At 37.8% G+C, this 18,582-nt stretch overlaps 1 protein-coding gene and 1 long non-coding RNA gene across 4 annotated transcripts in view; both read left to right on the top strand.

Moving 5' to 3' along the window:
• NALF1 (NALCN channel auxiliary factor 1) overlaps positions 1 to 18,582 on the top strand; it is a 705,934-nt gene that overhangs the window by 190,886 nt on the left and 496,466 nt on the right. The window lies entirely within an intron of this gene.
• LOC140711429 (uncharacterized) overlaps positions 1 to 18,582 on the top strand; it is a 44,059-nt gene that overhangs the window by 4,168 nt on the left and 21,309 nt on the right. Inside the window, exon 2 of the long non-coding RNA XR_012092614.1 lies at positions 1,604 to 18,582. This exon is cut by the window's right edge and continues 21,309 nt beyond it. This is a non-coding gene — a long non-coding RNA (uncharacterized lncRNA). The remainder of the gene's footprint in view (positions 1 to 1,603) is intronic.

The following is an 18,582-nucleotide window of genomic DNA, read 5'->3' as shown; positions in this document are numbered from 1 at the left end:
GAAGTCAGTGTGGCCAATCTTTATTAAAATACACAGACCAACGATCAAATAAGTAACTATTTTGGGCTCCTGATTCTGTCAGATTCTTTATTTTGCTGATAAAGACACATGGCTTCAAAAACACATTTCTGATGTTAGCGCCAGTCGTCTCTTGAATATCACACATGTACTCCCGGGTACCTTGCTCTGTAACATAGGGTCAGGCACCAGTAGGGGCAAAGACCGTCAGTAGGGAATGGCGTTCTCGTCAGTGACTGCTGAAAACAAGCCTTCAAGCATTCACTCAGCTTTAGCAAAATGCGAAATGTGTACTTAAAAAAAACAGGCGAAAAACTGAAAAATTAACTGACATGTACACACACAGTCACACATACACTCGCACACTCATACTCTTACACTCATGCACACTCGTACTCTCATACACCCTCACACCACTCACCCTCTCTCATGGACACACACACCTCCTTACGTTTGCACATTCACAAACTCTTACACTCATGCACACTCATACATTCTTACACCACTCACCCTCTCTCATGGACACACACCCCCTTACATTTGCACACTCACATACTCTTACACTGTCATGCACACTCATGCTCTTGTACACACATTCACACTCACATCACTCACCCTCTCTCGTGGACACACTCACATCCTTACATTTGCACACTCATACTCTTACACTCTCATACACACTCACACTCATACACTCTCACACCACTCACCCTCTCTCATGGACACACACACACATTCTTACATTTGCACACTCACATACTCTTACAGTCTCATGCATACTCATGCTCTTATACACACATTCACACACCACTCACCCTCTCGTGCACACACATACATTCTTACACTTGGAATCTCACACATGCACACACACTCTCATATACACACTTTCACAATCTCACAAACAACCTCACTCGTGCACACATACATCCTCACACACAGTCACACACCCTCATTCACATTCTCACACCACACACCATCGCATACACACACACTACTAACACACCCTCACTCGTGCAGACACATGCCCATCCTCATACACACACTCTCATACGCACTCATACCCTTGAGTTCTCACACTCACATGTTCACACACAGACACACACACACTCATACACAGGGGAACATAAGAGCTGGCATCAGAGCAAAAAGAATTCAGCTTTCAGGGACCCAGGAAACGGTTGTTCCTGTGCACTGGGTGGTGCTGAAGCTTCCTCAGGAGCAACGTGTCAGCCTGGTGTCATCACAGTCATGGTTGGCATCTGTACGGAGAGAACAGTTCCTCTCTGGAAGTAAAATGGCAAATTGTGGGAAGAGAGCTGGGTAACACTGGCTCCTCTTGAAATGCAGAGCCTGTGTGGGCACAGCTTCTGGGCAACTGGGTGCCTGCAACTGGGCACCTGGGCATCTGGGCACTCAGGCAGGGACTCTGAAGCATCCATGCTTGGGAGATCTCCCACCCCTTCTGATGGCCACCGAGGGGACACACACTCAGATGTCCTGGGGATGTCGAGGGAGGGAAGCATGTCTCTTCACTAAAAGAATGGGAGCAAAAGAAGAGCCATGAACACGTGTTTTTGCTTCTTAGAAACAGCTGCATGGAGCTAATGGAGTCAAATACGCCCAGGTGCAGAGCTCTGACGCTTTAAGAAACCTAATGCTTCAGTAAATAAATGGAGACACCTGGGAATGGAGTGACCGTGGGCTAGGTGGAGCTTCCATGGAAAGATCCATCTTTTACCCTCAGAGGTTGCTTGGTGTTGTAAAAATGGAGAAAAGCCAGGGAAGGCCAGGTTGCCCACAGTGGAGCAGCACAGCGGGAGCTGAGGACCGCCTGGATGAGGGACACTCTGGACCGAGCAATGACAGCTCCCTGACCCCGTGGGGGGTGCTGAGGAGGTCCTGAGGAAGGTGCATGCCCTCCGTCAGGGTGCAGAGCCCACTTCCACCCAAAGGAATTGGAGTTACACCTTATAATGTTTATCATGATTCTAACCTGCTTTCTCTTGCATAAAAGTCACTTGCACAGTGAAATCTGGCTCTTTAACTACCTCTCCGTCACCCAGCCCGCAGGATACAACATTCGCTTCTTTGACAAATATTTATTGAGCAATTTTAATATGCTAAGCACTAGATGTACCTAGCGGGGGTTAATAAGGAGAAAAACACTTTGTATCCTATTATAGGTACATTTATAGTTAAAGGTTTTCACATGTTCAAAAGAAACTTAAAATGGTTTTTGAAAAATGCATATTTTCCTGCCGTCATTTTTTTGATGTGAAGATTTACAAGGTTATGAAAAATTAAACGTTAAATTTTAGATGCAGTTATCATATTTTAACGTATTTAAACTATAGGAAACTGAGGCTATGCCAGATTATACAAAATATATGGGGCTAGAGAGAAAAGTCAGTACAATGGAAGGTGAGTGAAAAGTACAGCTGACAATCATTTAAGCGGCCTGAAAGACCTTTTACGGAAAGAGGAACAAATGCGTCTCAAACCACCAGCTGTTTGCCAAACACTTTATCTGTAGCCACCTGAAGCCCCTGGTATGGTTAGGTTTTGTGTCTCCACCTAAATCTCATCTTGTATTGTAATTCCCCTTATCCCCGCAATCCCCACGTGTTGGGAGAGACCAGGTGGAGGGAATTGAATCATGGGGCTGGTTTCCCCTGTGCTGTGCTTGTGATAGTGAGTTCCACGAGATCTGATGGTTTTATAAGGGGCTCTTCCCCGTTCGCTCAGCATTTCTCCTTCCTGCCCCCTTGGAAGAAGTTGCCTGGCGTCTCCTTCACCTTCCACCGTGATTGTAAGTTTCCTGAGTTCTCCTGAGCCACGCTGAACTGTGAGTCAATGAAACCTCTTTCCTTTATGAATTAATTACCCAGTCTGGGGCAGTTCTTTATAACAGTGTGAAAGTGAACTAATACAAAACGCAGACGAAAGCAGTGTTCAGGGAAGCTGGTGACTTGCTTGAGGTCACAGAGATTCGCATTTGCCTCTAGGACAGTGTAGGACACAGCTCTGTTTTATTGGACACTCCTACTCACTTCTCAGGTACCATGACTCTGGATAACGATGGCATTTTACAGAAACAGAAGCCCTATAAACATTTATATAGATGAGTAGGTCATTCTAGAATTTTTTTGTAACTGAAACCTTGAGATTCCTACCCACCTCCCCTCCCCCTCGTAGCCCTCACACACCTGCCGGCCATAGGCTGAGCACACAGTTCATCCCTGCTGTTCCCAATGTCCTCCTGTCTGTGGAGTTCATTGGAAGGAAAGAGAAAGCTCGTAAAGTGCAAGCTAAAAGTAAATGCTTCAAAGAAGGTCACTGACTTCGCAGATAGTCTAGCCAGGATTATTTTTCATTTTGACACACAAAAGGGATAGACTTTAAGATTTCTGTACTTGTTTATGGCCTGGTTATTAAGAAATCCAAAAATAAATAATTTAACTGAAAACATTTTAGGCCATGGCTTTGTGTAGACGTTTTTCAAACTACCATGGCAGAAATATGGTATGTACAGTTAAAGGTTTCAAAATAAAAAGCTGCCTTTCTAAACCCAAGTATGTATATTCTAGAAAATTCAGCTCAAACTTCCTTCAACCATCTGAATTACAGGTCTCTACTATTTTGTTTTGTTGGCTTGTGGTTGCTTCAATTATCTCAAAATTTACTTTCAAATTATTTAAAATATAATCGCAGACTGTGGATACTTTGACAGAATAATATGATTGAAAAAACAATATGTGGATGATAAAAAATTTTAAAGCAATATTTTGATCACATTTTGTTTTTTGTCTTTCTCACTTGACAGTTTATCTCTACGTGTTCTCATAAGAAATGATTTTAATGTCTGATATTCCATTATGTGAATTTATCATGACATATTCTCCTGTTTCTGCACATTAAATTTAGTTTTGATTTTTTAGGAATTATAAATAATAATGTGCTCAGCATAATTGATTATCCATTCTGTGCCCAATTCTAATTATTCCTGTGACAGAATTTTAGAAGGAGAGTTACAAAACGGAGTGTCTAACCTTATTAAGGCTCCTGATAAATATTTGTTTTTCTCAATTGCGTTTGTATACATTTACACATCTGTGGCTTCAGAAGTACTATTGGCCAGGCGCGGTGGCTCACGCCTGTAATCCTAGCACTTTGGGAGACTGAGGCAGATCACTTGAGGTAAGGAGTTCGGGATCAGCCTGGCCAACATGAAAAACCCTGTTTCTACTAAAAATACACAAGTTAGCCGAGCGTGGTGATATGTGACTGTAGTCCCAGCTACTCAGGAGGCTGAAGCACAGGAATCACTTGAACTGGGGAGGTGGAGGTAGCAGTAAGCCAAGGTCGCACCACTGCAGCCTGGGCGAAGGAGCGAGACTCTGTCTCATTAAAAACAAAAACAAAAACAAGGTCATATATATGATTCTGACCTCCAAAGTAGAGACGGTGTCTCCTCAAAGCCATAAATCTGTAGGGTGTTTAGCAGGTAGATATTTTGTATCCTGATGAATTTCAAAATTCTTTTGGTATTTTATTATTCTCTTCTCCTTGGGTTTTTTTGGCTTTATTGAGATGATTTATATGATTTTTAAAGTCAAATAATTTTATAGGCTAACAACAAAAATAATTATAAGTACTATCTCATACCAGTTTTAAAATGTATGTGTATGTATTTGTGCATTCAAATGTCAAATGTGAGGTATATACGTGTACAAATATGTTTCAAAGATAAATATTTTCCCCTTTCATCTTTTCTGTAAATTGTAGCTAGAATTGCATTTCTAAAGTAAAGATACACATAGAACTCTCATAAAATGCTGTGATAACATTTTGTCTGTATGACAAAGGGCTATGTCTGTAATGGGGCCTGGCAGCCCTCCTAGCCCCATTCCTCTAGCCTTGACAGGTAATTTTACATATTCCAAATATGTCACATATTTTTGTACTATGTCCTATGCCTAAAGGAAGCATGCTGTGGATTTTTTTCTTCCCACTATTCCTTCACTGGAATACCTAGACTCTCCAAAGGTCCAATCTTCACACAAGAATTCCCAGAATGCTGACTGCCCCATTGAGATATTTAGGCACCGGATCTAAGTCTGTATGACTCTGTTGGTTGAATGAGTACTATTTTTAAAGCAAATATACTGGAAAGGTTATAAGGTCTGGAGTGGTCATTTGGTCATAGTGTGCATTTGTTTAATTTGATTATCCTCTTTCAAGGGAGCGAAGGAAGAAGTAGTATTGACTCCTCGGAGCAGGCTTGAGTGTTTTTCTAGGGCTCTTGTTTTAGCAGGTGAAAGTTCATAAAGACCTTTGTACCTCTGGGGAAGGAAGGACAATTGGCCTGGGAGGCAGTTGACCTGTAATTTCACAAGCCTTGGAATTCTGCTTGTGGCTGACAGTTTCCGATAAGACTATCTAGAAATCTGGTAGCTAGTGGCTCCTCACTCCGAATAGGGAAGTCTTACCTTCCTCCATACCTTCAATTGGAGCCAAGGAGAAGGTGTGGAAAATGCATTTTTTAGATCCCCATGTATGAGTGACATTCCTTGCCACATCTGGATTGGCTCTATAATAGTGACTGGTATTCCTTGTCAAAGTAATTCAAAAGTGTACAAGGACAAGAATTGACATGTGCTAATACCAGTATTTAAACTGTTGGTGAGAGAACTAGGCAGCAGTAGCTAGGGAGATGGAAGCCCCAGGCAAAGGACCTTAGGTACACATTTCTGTTGGTCACAGTGTACTCAGCCTATTTAATGCCAACGTGATATCAAACCAGTTAATGAAACAAAAACACTTATTTGAGGACTTCAATATGATTAAAGATAGTTTCAAATTCTAGAGATTCCAGAGAAAGAAACAAGAGGTAAAGAAGTTATAATGCAACATGATAAAGATGGTTTAACATTTTAAACAGATACATAAAGATTTCCTCCCCACCCCCACTCCCAGAAAAGCCTCTAGAACAATTCTAATCGCATTTCTTCAAGCATCTCCTGGGCGATGATGCCATCTATGCGTAGGTACAGAGAATTTTGGGATCCAGATATAAGCTTGCAGCCCCATAGCCGATAGCCCAGTGGGAGGCAAGCTTGAACCTGCTGATAACATCCAGGGACAAATACCAGGAATGTAAGAGCAGAAGGATGAGCAAGTTGCCATGGAAATGGTACACAGAATATCAGTTTCCTTTGGGAAGGGAAAATCTAACATGAAAGGTGATATTTGAATTGAGCCTTTAAAAAAGCACAGAAATACATCTCCAGCCCCAATTCCTTGGCCTCTTTATCTGTTGACTACAGTACTGCAGGGGACCTCTAGCCTGCCTCTCTCAAGGTTTCGTCCTCACTTTGTAACAAATCTTATCACAACATCCTCATCTACCTACCTCTTAGCCTCATCACTGAAACTAACAATAGTCCACATCATTGAGCTCCAAGCTTCCAACAGGATCTGACCTTTGAGTCACTGGGGAGGGAGGGAGGGTTCGAGAAAGAAACATTTCGACAACACACTTCTCCCCAACTTGACCTTCACTTCTGCCACCCTGGACTTTTCCCTGGTCTCTGAATTGAGAAAGTCCTTCCTCTTCTCTGCTTTTGAAACGGTGTTTTATGGTCTTGTGTATATTTAACAGGAAGTTTTGCATTGTCCCTTCAGGTCTCTGCTTTAGTTTGTGTATGCATTGTAATGTGTATTATAGATGTGTGATTGTTTCCTTAATGAGCCTCTCCCCAGTCTGGAGTCTCAGCCCCTTGAGGACAGGCACAGGGCCTACCACATTGCATGACAAGTAGAATGGACTCAATAAATGCTATTTAAGAAAAAATAATGAATAAATGCCAATCTCCCAATAGAAGTAAATTGAGAAAGGGCGAAAGGTTTAGCGGGGACAGCATGAACAAAACCTTGTAGTCATGAAAGCACAGGTCATATTCAGGGACCCACAGTGAGGGTTAAGTAATAGAATGCACTCAGGATGAAATGCAAAAGAGGCTGGGGTGTTCGGTTTGGTTAAGATGCTTGATAGCATGCTTGTGTTTTGGATAATAGAATTTACGATAATGTAGATTTTGAAAAAGTTATGTGTGAACCCTATTTTGTTTTTGAGTTATATCTGGACTGCAATGCAGGACAGTAGGCTAGCAGAGAACCTGGAGGCAGGGATTTTGGTCAGACTTTTTTTTTTTTTTAACCTTTCCACTGGTAACACTAGGGCAAAAGAACAAGCAAGGCCAGGAAATCAGATTAGATATTAAAATCTATTCTGGAACTTGAAAGTGAAAATTAAGTGATGGTTTGGTGTTGCTCTTGTCTTTGGGCCAGTAATAAAGAGAACTGTAAATGTGTTTTGGAGGACACCTAATAGCTGCTGCCCAGCTCATGTGGAGCTGGCCCCTGGTATGGGGAGAACGCTAAAGTCATCCATGCCTTCTGTTTCTTCAAGTGGATCAGCTCCAACAAGTACAACTGAATGACATCTTCTGTGACCCTCACCTCATTTTCTTTTTCATTATTATTTTTTTATTTTTGACACATAATAATTATAAATATGGAGTACTTAGTGATGTTTTGATACATATAATGTATAGTGATCACATCAGAGAAATTAGCATCTTCATTGTCTCACATGTATCATTTCTTTGTCAAGAATTTTCACTATTCTTCTAGCTGTTTGATCCTATATATTATGGCTAGCTGTAGTCATCCTAGAGTGCTGTAGAACATAGAACTGATTCCGTCTATCTAGCTGCAATTGCATATCCTTTAACAAAGCACTTCCCATCCCTGATTATTTTTATTTATTTTAGTTGGAAAACGCTGTGATCTGAGCTCATGGATTCCTATTCATGGCTTGATCTTGAGAGAATAGGACTAGCACTATATTGTCAAATTGGGCATAATCACTAACATTTTCCTGTGGTAAACACAATACCCCCTCCACCTTCCAGAAGTCAGCGACTGGATTGCTTCCCTGGTACAAGTTCCAGTCCCTGGCTACAAGAGGGGTGAGGTGCATCAGGATATTTTGTGGTTATTTATTTTCCTCTACTAATTTCATTAAAGCATTTCCCCTGAGAACTAAAGCTCATTACATTAATCCTTTAACAGCAGAGAAGAAGATAGGAAAGAGAAGGGGAAGGAAAAGGAGGCTTAGCAATAAGCTATTGGAAGGTCTTTAGAACACAAGATAAAAGTCCAAACATGCAGCTGCACCTGTACAGAAAGGAGAGGAAACAGAATAGGTGTTTTTGGTGTAGATGCTACAGGTGCCTTTGTTGTTGGATATGGGTGTGCATTTGCTGTTGACACAGCATCTAGTGAGCATCTAGATTTGGGGGAATAAGTATATCTCCATGTGAAGGAACAAAGGAAGAACCAATGAAGGAAAAGGGAAGTATGGGGGTAGGGGGGGAAGGTGAAGACGAGGTAGTAACTGATGCCAAACATTGATGAGCATCATGTTGGACAACAAAGTCCACAGTTCTCAGGTCACGGGTGACATTGGAGAATTTTTTGCTTCAGGTAATTTAAAATCACCTTAGGTCACTGGAGTTTAAGTAGAGAGTTTGTGAAGGAGTCAAAGTATTGGTAGAATTGTTTGCTGATACTGGTGATGGTTATAGTAAAGAGAAGAAATTGTTGAAGTAATGAGAAAAAGAATAATGTGAAAGAATCACAGATTTTAAAAAGGCAATAATTGCTTGTTCAGTTAAGGGTTATGTTAGCTATAACCAAGTTTCCCAGCCGGGAGGCCTTGACTCTCTTCTCGCCCAGTATCTTCTCTATCAGTTTTCTTTCTACACAGTGGTGCTGAGGATGAGGCAGGCCTGACTATACTTGATACTAGGACTGTGTTTTCACCTCCCTGTCTATAACGAGTACCTCCCCCATGTGCTACCCTATGCTAGACTCTATGGATAAGACCTGAACCACAGCATACTAAGATAATACATGTTGCATCAATTTTTCAAAGGTAAACGGCTTGACAAATATGTGTGAGATATTATTAGATTGAAAGTATAATAGCTATAATAGTCAATCTTCCTCTATTATGGCAAGCTATTTGAGAAACTCTCATGACACATTTATGGAAGGATTGGAGAGAAGTAGATTGGATAACAGGCTTAACGATGCTTCATAGCTGGTTGGTGAACTCAACAGTATTCATTGATGAATACCTGCTCATGGGGACCCTGGAGTGTCCAGGAAAATGGAGCTCACATTCTCCGAATGCCTACTTTGCAGGCGTCATGTTAGGGCTGTCACAGCCTTTTTCTGTTTATCATTCTTACAAACCAAGGAGGTAGATTTTTTCAAGGCAATTTTACCCCTATAATAGAAGTAGGATTTCTTTTGTTTTTATTATAACAACCATTATGTCTCTTGAAAAATAAAAGCTTAGAAAACTATAGTTAAAAAAAAAAAAAACACCTTTCCTATGAACAGGAACCTACTCACATTTTGATGTGTATTCTTCCAGGCATATGACAATCTTTTGAACAAGAAATGTTGTCTCAACCTGTCCTGTGTCACTACTGTACTGTGTGTGCACATTTTTCATGTAATTATTTGTCATAGTTGTTTGATTTTTGTGGATTTTCTGGTCTTGTGTATTACCATATTTAATTTATCTTTCAAAAATAGTCTTTTTTTTTTTTTTACCTATATGTGGCAAATATTGTATTGACTTTTTAACTTTTAAAGTATGTTTTTATATAAAAGTTTTAAACTTCATATAACATTGATCAGTCTTTTGTGTAATTGTTTCTACCTTTGATATTAGATTCCAAAGGCCTTTCCCATACAGCTTATATAAAACTGTGTACCTTGATTTTCTTCTAATCATTTTTACATTACAAATTTAATGCAGCATAAGAGACTATATGCTTGTGAGCTATAGATCTAATTCTTTCATTCTCAAATGATTATCCAGTTGTCTCAGCCCCAACTTTGAATAATCAGTTTTTTCCTTCTGCTTTTAAATGTTTTTATTATATGAAAAACTCCCCTGTTTAATTCTTACTGTTTTTATCATCTGTATTCTTTATCATGGATATTTCTGCTCGTTTATTTACTGGTGCCAATATTTTAATTATGAGTTCACAAGATATATTATCATCTTAAGAAAGTGCCACTTCCATATTCCTCAAATTTTCTTTACTATTTTAAGTACTTATTCATTGTTTTAAATAATAATCTTATAAAATTTCAGTGAAAATTGTATTTACTTTTGTTCTACTCTATTAAAATTGAATTGAACATACACAGAACTTTCTCGATTGATAAGGAAGTTGCACATCTGAGAGAGTCAATGACTGTTTCAAAGTGACAGAATTAAAAATCAACAGAGCTGGGAAATGATCCCAGGTGTATTGTCCCCAAGAGTACCTGAAAGGATGGAGAAGAGGCTAGATAAAATGGAATCAAGACCCAAAAATGTCTTGACTGACTGTGTAGATGAAAACCTCACTTCCAAATTTTAACTCTGCCAGCACAGGGTATTACTCTTAAGCAAGTAGAGGAGACCTTGCTTAACAATCGTTTTCAGAAAATGTCTTAGGGTTTTTAGGCTGTAATCCCAATGTGAGCAGCGCCGTGCCATAAATGCTCCTCAGACTGTAACAACAAATACCGTCAGTGGTTGTGAAGAACATTGAACAGATCTTGGCTCTGTAATCAGAAGAGTTGGTAAGAAATTATAGGTGGCCCATGGGATATGACAATGATAGTAAAGATTCTCAGAACAAAAACAAGCAGGCTATATCTGGCAGCTGTGAGTGTAACGCCTTCCATATCTCAGGAGAGATGTTGGGCATTTACATACTTTAGTTCATTTACTATTATAGCCTCGAAAAAAGATGGTCTCATCACTGATTTCCATGAGAAAAGGGGATTCAACTCTAGTTCATCTTTATGAGAGGTCTTAAGTCCCTTACCTTACGTTCCCTTTTCTTGAAGAGATCAGTGAGATACTATGGCCCTTCCTAAGTTCTTGTATGTGTGTGCCTGTGTGTGTGTGTATGTGCTTGTGTGTCATGTTTGTACAGTGTATATAAAAGAATAGTTTTACCAGTAGGACTTTTACCTACCAGTAAGACCACATTTAAATTCACCTAGTAGATGCCTGTTTTAGTACATTCTTCTGTATAATGAATTCACCTTTATGCACGCCAGCAAATTCTCTGGAGATGATCTTACTAACCTTTTCGGTAATTTTAATGTGACTCTCAACTAAAAGCATAAATTTATCACTCTGCAATAGTAGATGGTGAAGTTGAAAGGATGCAGTATTTAAGAGTGACTATTTTGCATTTTCTGTGACTCATTAAAAATTATAGGGTGAAGCCAAATAATTCCAAACATCATTTCGGTTGAGTCGAGCTTTCATAAGTAAGGATTTGCAGCATCATTATCCATATAATTCTGTGACCCAGAGAGAATAGTAAAACAGTGCAGTGCTGGAAAGTGGGAGGGTGGATGCTGTAATAGGACTGTCTGCAGTTGCGTTTGTTCTGACTTGCAGTGTATTCCAAAGCACTTCCACTTAGCTTTTCTTCAAAAAAGAGCCAAGGGATTGCTTTCTTATTTTTCAGTTACTACAATGAGCACATGAACATCAGCAGAAAACACTGTTGAAATAAGAAAAAGACGCTCTTATGCTCTTCATCTCTGAAAAATGTGGTTGTGTTGGTAAACCTTTGTGATGAGCTCACACAGGCTCTGCTTGTAAACCTGTTGTAAATAACAGATGTTTGATTGTTCTCGCAGTGGCTCCGTGCTTCTTCAGAGAATCCAGTATTTTTAGCAGGTTCCCATGACTCATTTATGTTGTATTGAATTGGTTTGCTCTGTTAATGGCCTGTGCTTACAATCACGTGTTCCTGTTTTTTTTATTTATTTGGATAAAAGATGGCACTTAGCAGTTTTATAGCAGCATTCTGAGTTTCACATTTTCTAGTTTTCAAGCGTGTGCTGCAATTCTGCACAATCATTTAAGAAATGACTAGTAAGAGGAAATTCTGATTCCTGGTTATAACTGGATAAAGTGTTTTCATATGCAAAAATTATGTGTTAATAAAGCTATCACTAGCATTTCTCAATTATATTGAGTCTCTCCTGAAAACTAGAATCACATCATTTTCCTTTCTTCCTTTCTTCTGTATATTCAGCCTAGGGTAATGTTTGACATGTAATAGATGATCAGCAAAATGTTGATTATTTAAATATAAGTAAAAATATACAAAACAGTTTAATATCAGTATTATGTAATTAAGTTTTGCAAAAGTATATATGTATAAGGATTAATAGCAAAGTCTAAAAGCAAGAATTCTTGAGGATGGTTTACTGATTTCTGATTTCAAAGCTACCATTTTTTTAAGATGTGTTGAAAACTCAGGATGTCATTCTAATACTTGGTACAGTATTTACGGGCTGTCCATCTTCTTTGAAGCTCATAGCGTCCCCTAGATCTGATCTCATTAAATTTCATGCTGTTTCTCTGAGGTAGGTTATGAACCATAACTAAATTATAAATGAAAAGCTGTTAGATTTATAATAGAGTATTTCATGGATGGAGTCTCATAGGGCAGAGAGGCCTGGACTCTATATGAGCACGTCTCAGATATCTTAGGACAGAGTTGCTTCTAAGTTTACTGTATGCTGTTGTGTAAGTTCTAGGGTGTGGAAGAGAGAAGCAGTTGCCATCATTAACTCAGAAACCCCTAAGAAATACTCATCATGAATATTGCAAATATTGAAACAAAGGAAGATTTACTTATCTGGGTATCAGACAAACAGAAGAACCAGCTAGCTTCTGCTTGCAAAATATCTCAGTAGTGGGCTCCTTAGAGAAGTTGAAGCTGAGTGACTCTCAGGATAGGAAGATACGAGGCACCGTCAGCTCTTCTGCTCCCTGTACCCACCCACAAGCAGGACAACAGGAGCAAAACTACCTGAGTGTTGGGCCTCACCAAGATACAGGAAGGGAGAAAGGATCAGGGACTTTCCAGATCTCAAAGGCGAGTTAGTAGTTGAGATGGAAAGTACAGAACAGAGAATTACATACTATTTTCCCATATTTAAACCCTGCATGTTTATTCTTTGGGTCGGCAAAAAATGGAATATCTGTTTATATTTTATTTGGTGGATTGTTAGGCGATATATGCCTTACCATAGTCTAGTGACTTTTGAAAGGGCTTATTTCAAAATAGACTGGAAACTACTTGAACTACCAACATATAAGTTTTCAGTGAAGTTTGGGACACATCATTTCTACTAAAAAAAAATTGATATAAATTTCCATATGGTCACATATTTTTCCATTGTAAATATGTTAAATTGGGTATGTAGATATATTTACAGATAAATATATAACGAAAAAGTGGTTCACGCACTTCTTGCCATTTTAAGAAATAAGAAAATATTTTCTATTATATAGAGAGAAGATTTTTCAAAAATTTGAATGCTTTTTTATGATTGTGTAGTGGTTTGATTAGATGCCTCTTTTGCTGTGAAACTGTTATAGCAGCCCAAATGTTTTGTAGGGATTTAATTTCTGATCTCTGTAGAAGTTTACACAAAATAACTTTGTTTCTAATGGATGGCATTCTTTTTTTTTCTAAAAGGAAATCAGAAGAATTGAATTTAAAATGTGACTTTAAACTCTGAAAACGTATCTGTTGGACCAAGAATATTTACATTGCACTTTCCTTTATACTATTTCTTTACCTTCAAATATGCTTTAAGAATCTTAGAAATCATTTAGTTTGAATGCTCACATAATCAGTGAGGCAAATGAGGCCTAAACCATTAAGTGACATAAATAAATGAAAATCAAATACTTATCTTTTTTATTTTAAATAATCAAAAAGAGCATTGATACTGGGGCCTCTTTTCCTTTTCACTTGTATTTTAAAATTATATGAAGTAAAACTTTTTAGTGAGGGTGGTGGTGATAGGATCTTTTATATGACGATTTTGTGAACTGAAGAATACAAATATTTTCAGGGCACAGCAGCATTTAATTTTTAGTGTGTGTATGGGTATTGGGGTTCTCATAAAATTTGTATTTACTCTCAAACTTTAAAATGTCCTTTATGGTAATTACATACAAGGTTCAACACAATTAAATTGTTGGGTATCTGTTTATTAATTGAAGGTACATTTATTGAGCAATTAAATTAGGTGGAAGGAGAATTGGGATTAAGATGAAACTATAACAATCTAAAAAATGCAGGAGTACAATTGCTTGTTTGAAATGGTGTAACAGTTTCTACAAGAGGTCTTCAAAAAGTTCATGGAAAATGCATAGTAAAAAGCTATGCATAGTTCAAAACTATTTGCTCTAAAACTCATATTAACTTGCCACAACATGTCTGAAAAGGATCTAGTCTGAGGCACTGAGAACGATAAGGTATGAGTTTGAAAAGAGTCGCATGATTCTACTAAAATTGAACCATAAACTAATATCAAATTTATGGTGAATCTTGGATCAAAATGTGAAATTATTGATATTTTACAAAAAATTATGGGGGCAATGCTTCAAATGAATCAGCAGTTTAACAGTGGATAACTCATTTTAAGAAAGAATGAGATGATGTGGAAGATGAGCCTGCAATGGCAGACCATCCATATCAATTTGTGAAGATAAAATTAATCTTGTTTGTCCTAATTGAAGAGGATCACAATTAACATTCAAAACAATTGGCAAGGCCATGGACATCTCAGTGGGTTCAGCTTACACAGTTCTGGCTGAAAAATTAAAGTTGAGCAAACTTTCCACCCCATGAGTGCCAAAACTGTGGCACCTACATTAGCTGCAGACAAAAATAGAACTTTGAAGGGAAATTTTAAAGAAGTGTAATAAAGATCCCCAAATATTTCTTTGGAGAATTGTCATAGGAGATGAAACATGGCTTTACCAGTATGAACCTGGAGACAATGCACACTCAAAGCAATGGCTACCAAGAGGTGACAATGTTTCAGTCAAAGCAAAAGTGGGACCACCAATAACAACAAAGGTGGTGGCAACAGTTTTTTGGCACGCTCAAGACATTTGGCCTGATGACTTTCTAGAGGGCCAAAGAACAATAACATCTGCTTATTATGAGAGTGTTTTGAGAAGGTTAGCCAAAGCTTTAGCAGAAATATGCCCAGAAAAACTTCACCATAGAGTCCTTCTTCACTATGGCAATGCTTTTACTCATTCCTCTCATCCAACAAGGGCAGTTTTGCAAGAGTTTTCATGGGAGATTATTAGACATCTACTTTACAGATCTAATTTGGCATTTTGTGACTTCTGTCTTTTTCCTAATTTTAAAAAGTATTTAAAGAACATCAAGTTGTGTTCAGTTAATATGTCAAAGACTGCATTGATATGTTTAAATTCCCAGGCCCCTCAGTTCTTTAGATATGGACTAAATGGCTGGTATCATCACTTACAAAAGTGTCTTGACCTTGATGGAGCTTATGTTGAAAAATAGTTTATCTTTTTCATTTTATTTTATTTTTCAATTTTTCACAAACTTTTTGAAGTCCCCTCATATTATTCAGTGCCTCTTTATATATTTTTCTTTTATTTCCAATATATTTGAAAGCATTTAAGACAACTTACAAGACACAAACATGTCAAGATGAAATAAAATACGAAAAATAATACAAAAGAACAAGATATTTCATAGTAAATCATCCAGTTATAGTTCACTCAGAATTTAGAGATGAAATGGAGAAGGGGAAATATATTTTCTGTAGAATTACTATTGCCATGAAATATTATATATTTATTAGACAGGATTGACAAATTTGTCTTTAAGCTTCATTGCAGCAAAAGCTAATATGGAAACCTGTTAGGTACAATATTTACAGTGCCCATATTGTAAACAAAAACAAAGGCAAAACTATTGCCTAAGAGTAAGAACTATCATGACACTAACAATGTAAGTCTTCTGTTGTCTAATGCCTTTAGAGACATTCTCAACACTTCTGAAACAAACACAATGATAAATCTCATTGGCTGCTTGTTAAAGCTCCCTTTATATTACATGTAGAGTATCAGTGCTAAGTATAAGGAAAAAGTAAACCTTGAATATAGATGTGTCTTCTATAGAATAACAGTGCTAAATATAAGAAAAAAATTAATCTTGAGTACAGATGTTTCTTATACAGTAAGAAAATTAGAATGACCTAACTAGTCAAATGTTTCCTTTACAATGATATTAGGGAGTTCAAAGCTAAATTTTTTATCATCTTGTAGTAACCATTATATGCTTGCTTTTAAGCACCATATTGTCTGTTGGAAATTTTGATATTTATTTTTTGTTTCACTTTCCCACCATTATTACATGTTGTTCTGAGTGGTTTGTATGGTCAACAGTTGAAACCAAAGAGCTGGAGTAGGGTGTGAAAAGAGGACAAAAACCCCTGGGCAGAGACGCACCAAATTCAAGGTACCCTGGGAAAACTGTGGTAGTATTTACGGAAAAACATGCTTGGGTCAAATTAAAAAAGGATGAATGTATAATACCTCACTGGATTAAAAGGATACAGTGTAGAAAAAGAAAAACAAGCTATGTGAGTATTAAAACTCCACAGAATGCATTGAAGAGAAATATTTCCTTGAGTTTGTATTTGTGTAAAAGTATGCAAAACCAGGAAAACTTGGAGATGAGTAGAATAGGAGAGAAGTCATTTTCCTTGAATGATGGGACAGTGGTTCATAGACTGAAGTTGGGGAGTGGTGGTGAGGAAGGCAGATCAGATAAGGCCTTAGAAGGCATCATGGTAGGTGTTGGCTTTTCCTTTGCATTGAATAGGAAACAGTGGAGGGTTATGCTTAGAAGAGGGACATGACCTGACTTACTTGACACTGTATTGAAAATAGACTGAGAAAAGTATAGCAAGAGTGTCAGTAGAGATCAGTTAGGAACTAATATGATGATCCAGCTGAGTCTGGAGAGGGGCTTGTACAAGGTGATGAGAAGCCATTGGGTTGTAAGTCTCACTAGAAAGTAGAACCAACACAGTTGATATGTGGACAGATTGTGTATATGTGAAAGAAAGAAGTATAGAGGCTGTTTCTTTGGTTTGTCCTGCAAACTGGAAGAATAGAGTTGTCAGTAATTGAAATGGAGAAGACTTCGGGAATGGGAGAGTGGGAGGCAGGTTTGGTGGGGAAAATATCAGGTGGTTTTCTGAGATGTCTATTAAATATTAACCAGAGGTGCCAAGCAGAAAGTATACATATGGGCTCGGACTATTGGACTATGGTGGAGATTTCTGAGCTAGAGGTACACATTCGGTAGTCATCAACACACAGATGACGTCTGAAGCTATGGTATTGGGTGCAGTCACAAAGGAGGGAGTGAAGAGAGAGAAGAGGTTAGCGCTATGGCTACACCAACATTGGAAGTTAAGGAGTTGAAGAGAGTAAGTAACAGAGAATGAGCAAAAGTACCTGAAGGGGGTGGGAGAAAGGAAAGGACACTGTGGTATCCAGGAGGCCAAATGTAGAAAGTGCGTGAAATAGGAAGGGATCAGTTGTGAAAATCATATTCTCAGTTATCTAGTAAGATAAGTTATCTAGTAAGATAACTGAGAATTCACTACTCAATTTGGTAATGAGGTGATGACATTGTCAAGATCAGTTGGTATTATACTTTGTATTGTTTTCTAAGTTCTGAAACAGATTATGATGTATTTCTTGAGCAGGTGATACGGAGAATGCAGCATGAGTAATTATGGTTTAACTGTGGTATGAGATATTAAAATCCACATACAAAAACCAACAATACAACAAAACAAAACACATAAAAATACCATTATCTTGACAGGCTTCTTCAGGGTTTTCTGCTTTGAAGATCTTTAAAGGTCTGTTTAACCTTTAACCGGAGACTCAAATGCTAAAGAGGCCTTAATTGTGTGTTTTTCCAGCACTGGTGGTATCTGCTACATTCCTTCTGAAGGTCTTTTTTGGCTGTAGGACAAAGCAATTTCTATTTCATTAGTTTTCTATTCAGAGCTATTACCCTTGGACACAAAAAGGAAACATTTGTCCCCTAAGGAACTGATGAATGAATTTTATGTGCTGTTATGAAAAGAATCACTAGAATTTATCTTCACCTTCAAACACAGTTGAACGTTCTTCAAGAAGGAAATACCTTAGTATATTTTATTGTAAAGTCTTATTACTGTAAGACTATGAGATGATAGTTATATAGTACCAACATAATCAATTTTTCAATGAAAAGAAATTACTCAACCAAATATTTAGTATCACAGTGAGGAGGGGTTATATATTTTGTTAATTTAGATGAGTTAATTCATTTAAGTTCAGATAGTAGATACATTAAGTAATACGTAAATATCAAACTTAAAAATCAAGTCAAAATTCTAAATTAATATTTAATCATTTATGTAAGTTAATTTTGTTTCCAAAATCTCTAAAACATACTTAGCCGAAAAAGCATAGTCTTAATTTAGTTGAGCTAATAGTCTTTCCATTGTAAACATGTTCATTGAGCTTCTGTAAAATGAGAGTGT

This window comes from Chlorocebus sabaeus, chromosome 3 (assembly GCF_047675955.1).
Source record: "Chlorocebus sabaeus isolate Y175 chromosome 3, mChlSab1.0.hap1, whole genome shotgun sequence".
Taxonomy (NCBI): Eukaryota; Metazoa; Chordata; class Mammalia; order Primates; family Cercopithecidae; genus Chlorocebus; species Chlorocebus sabaeus.
The sequence above is the reverse complement of the archived record's forward strand: the minus strand, read 5'-3'. Positions and strand labels throughout refer to the sequence as shown.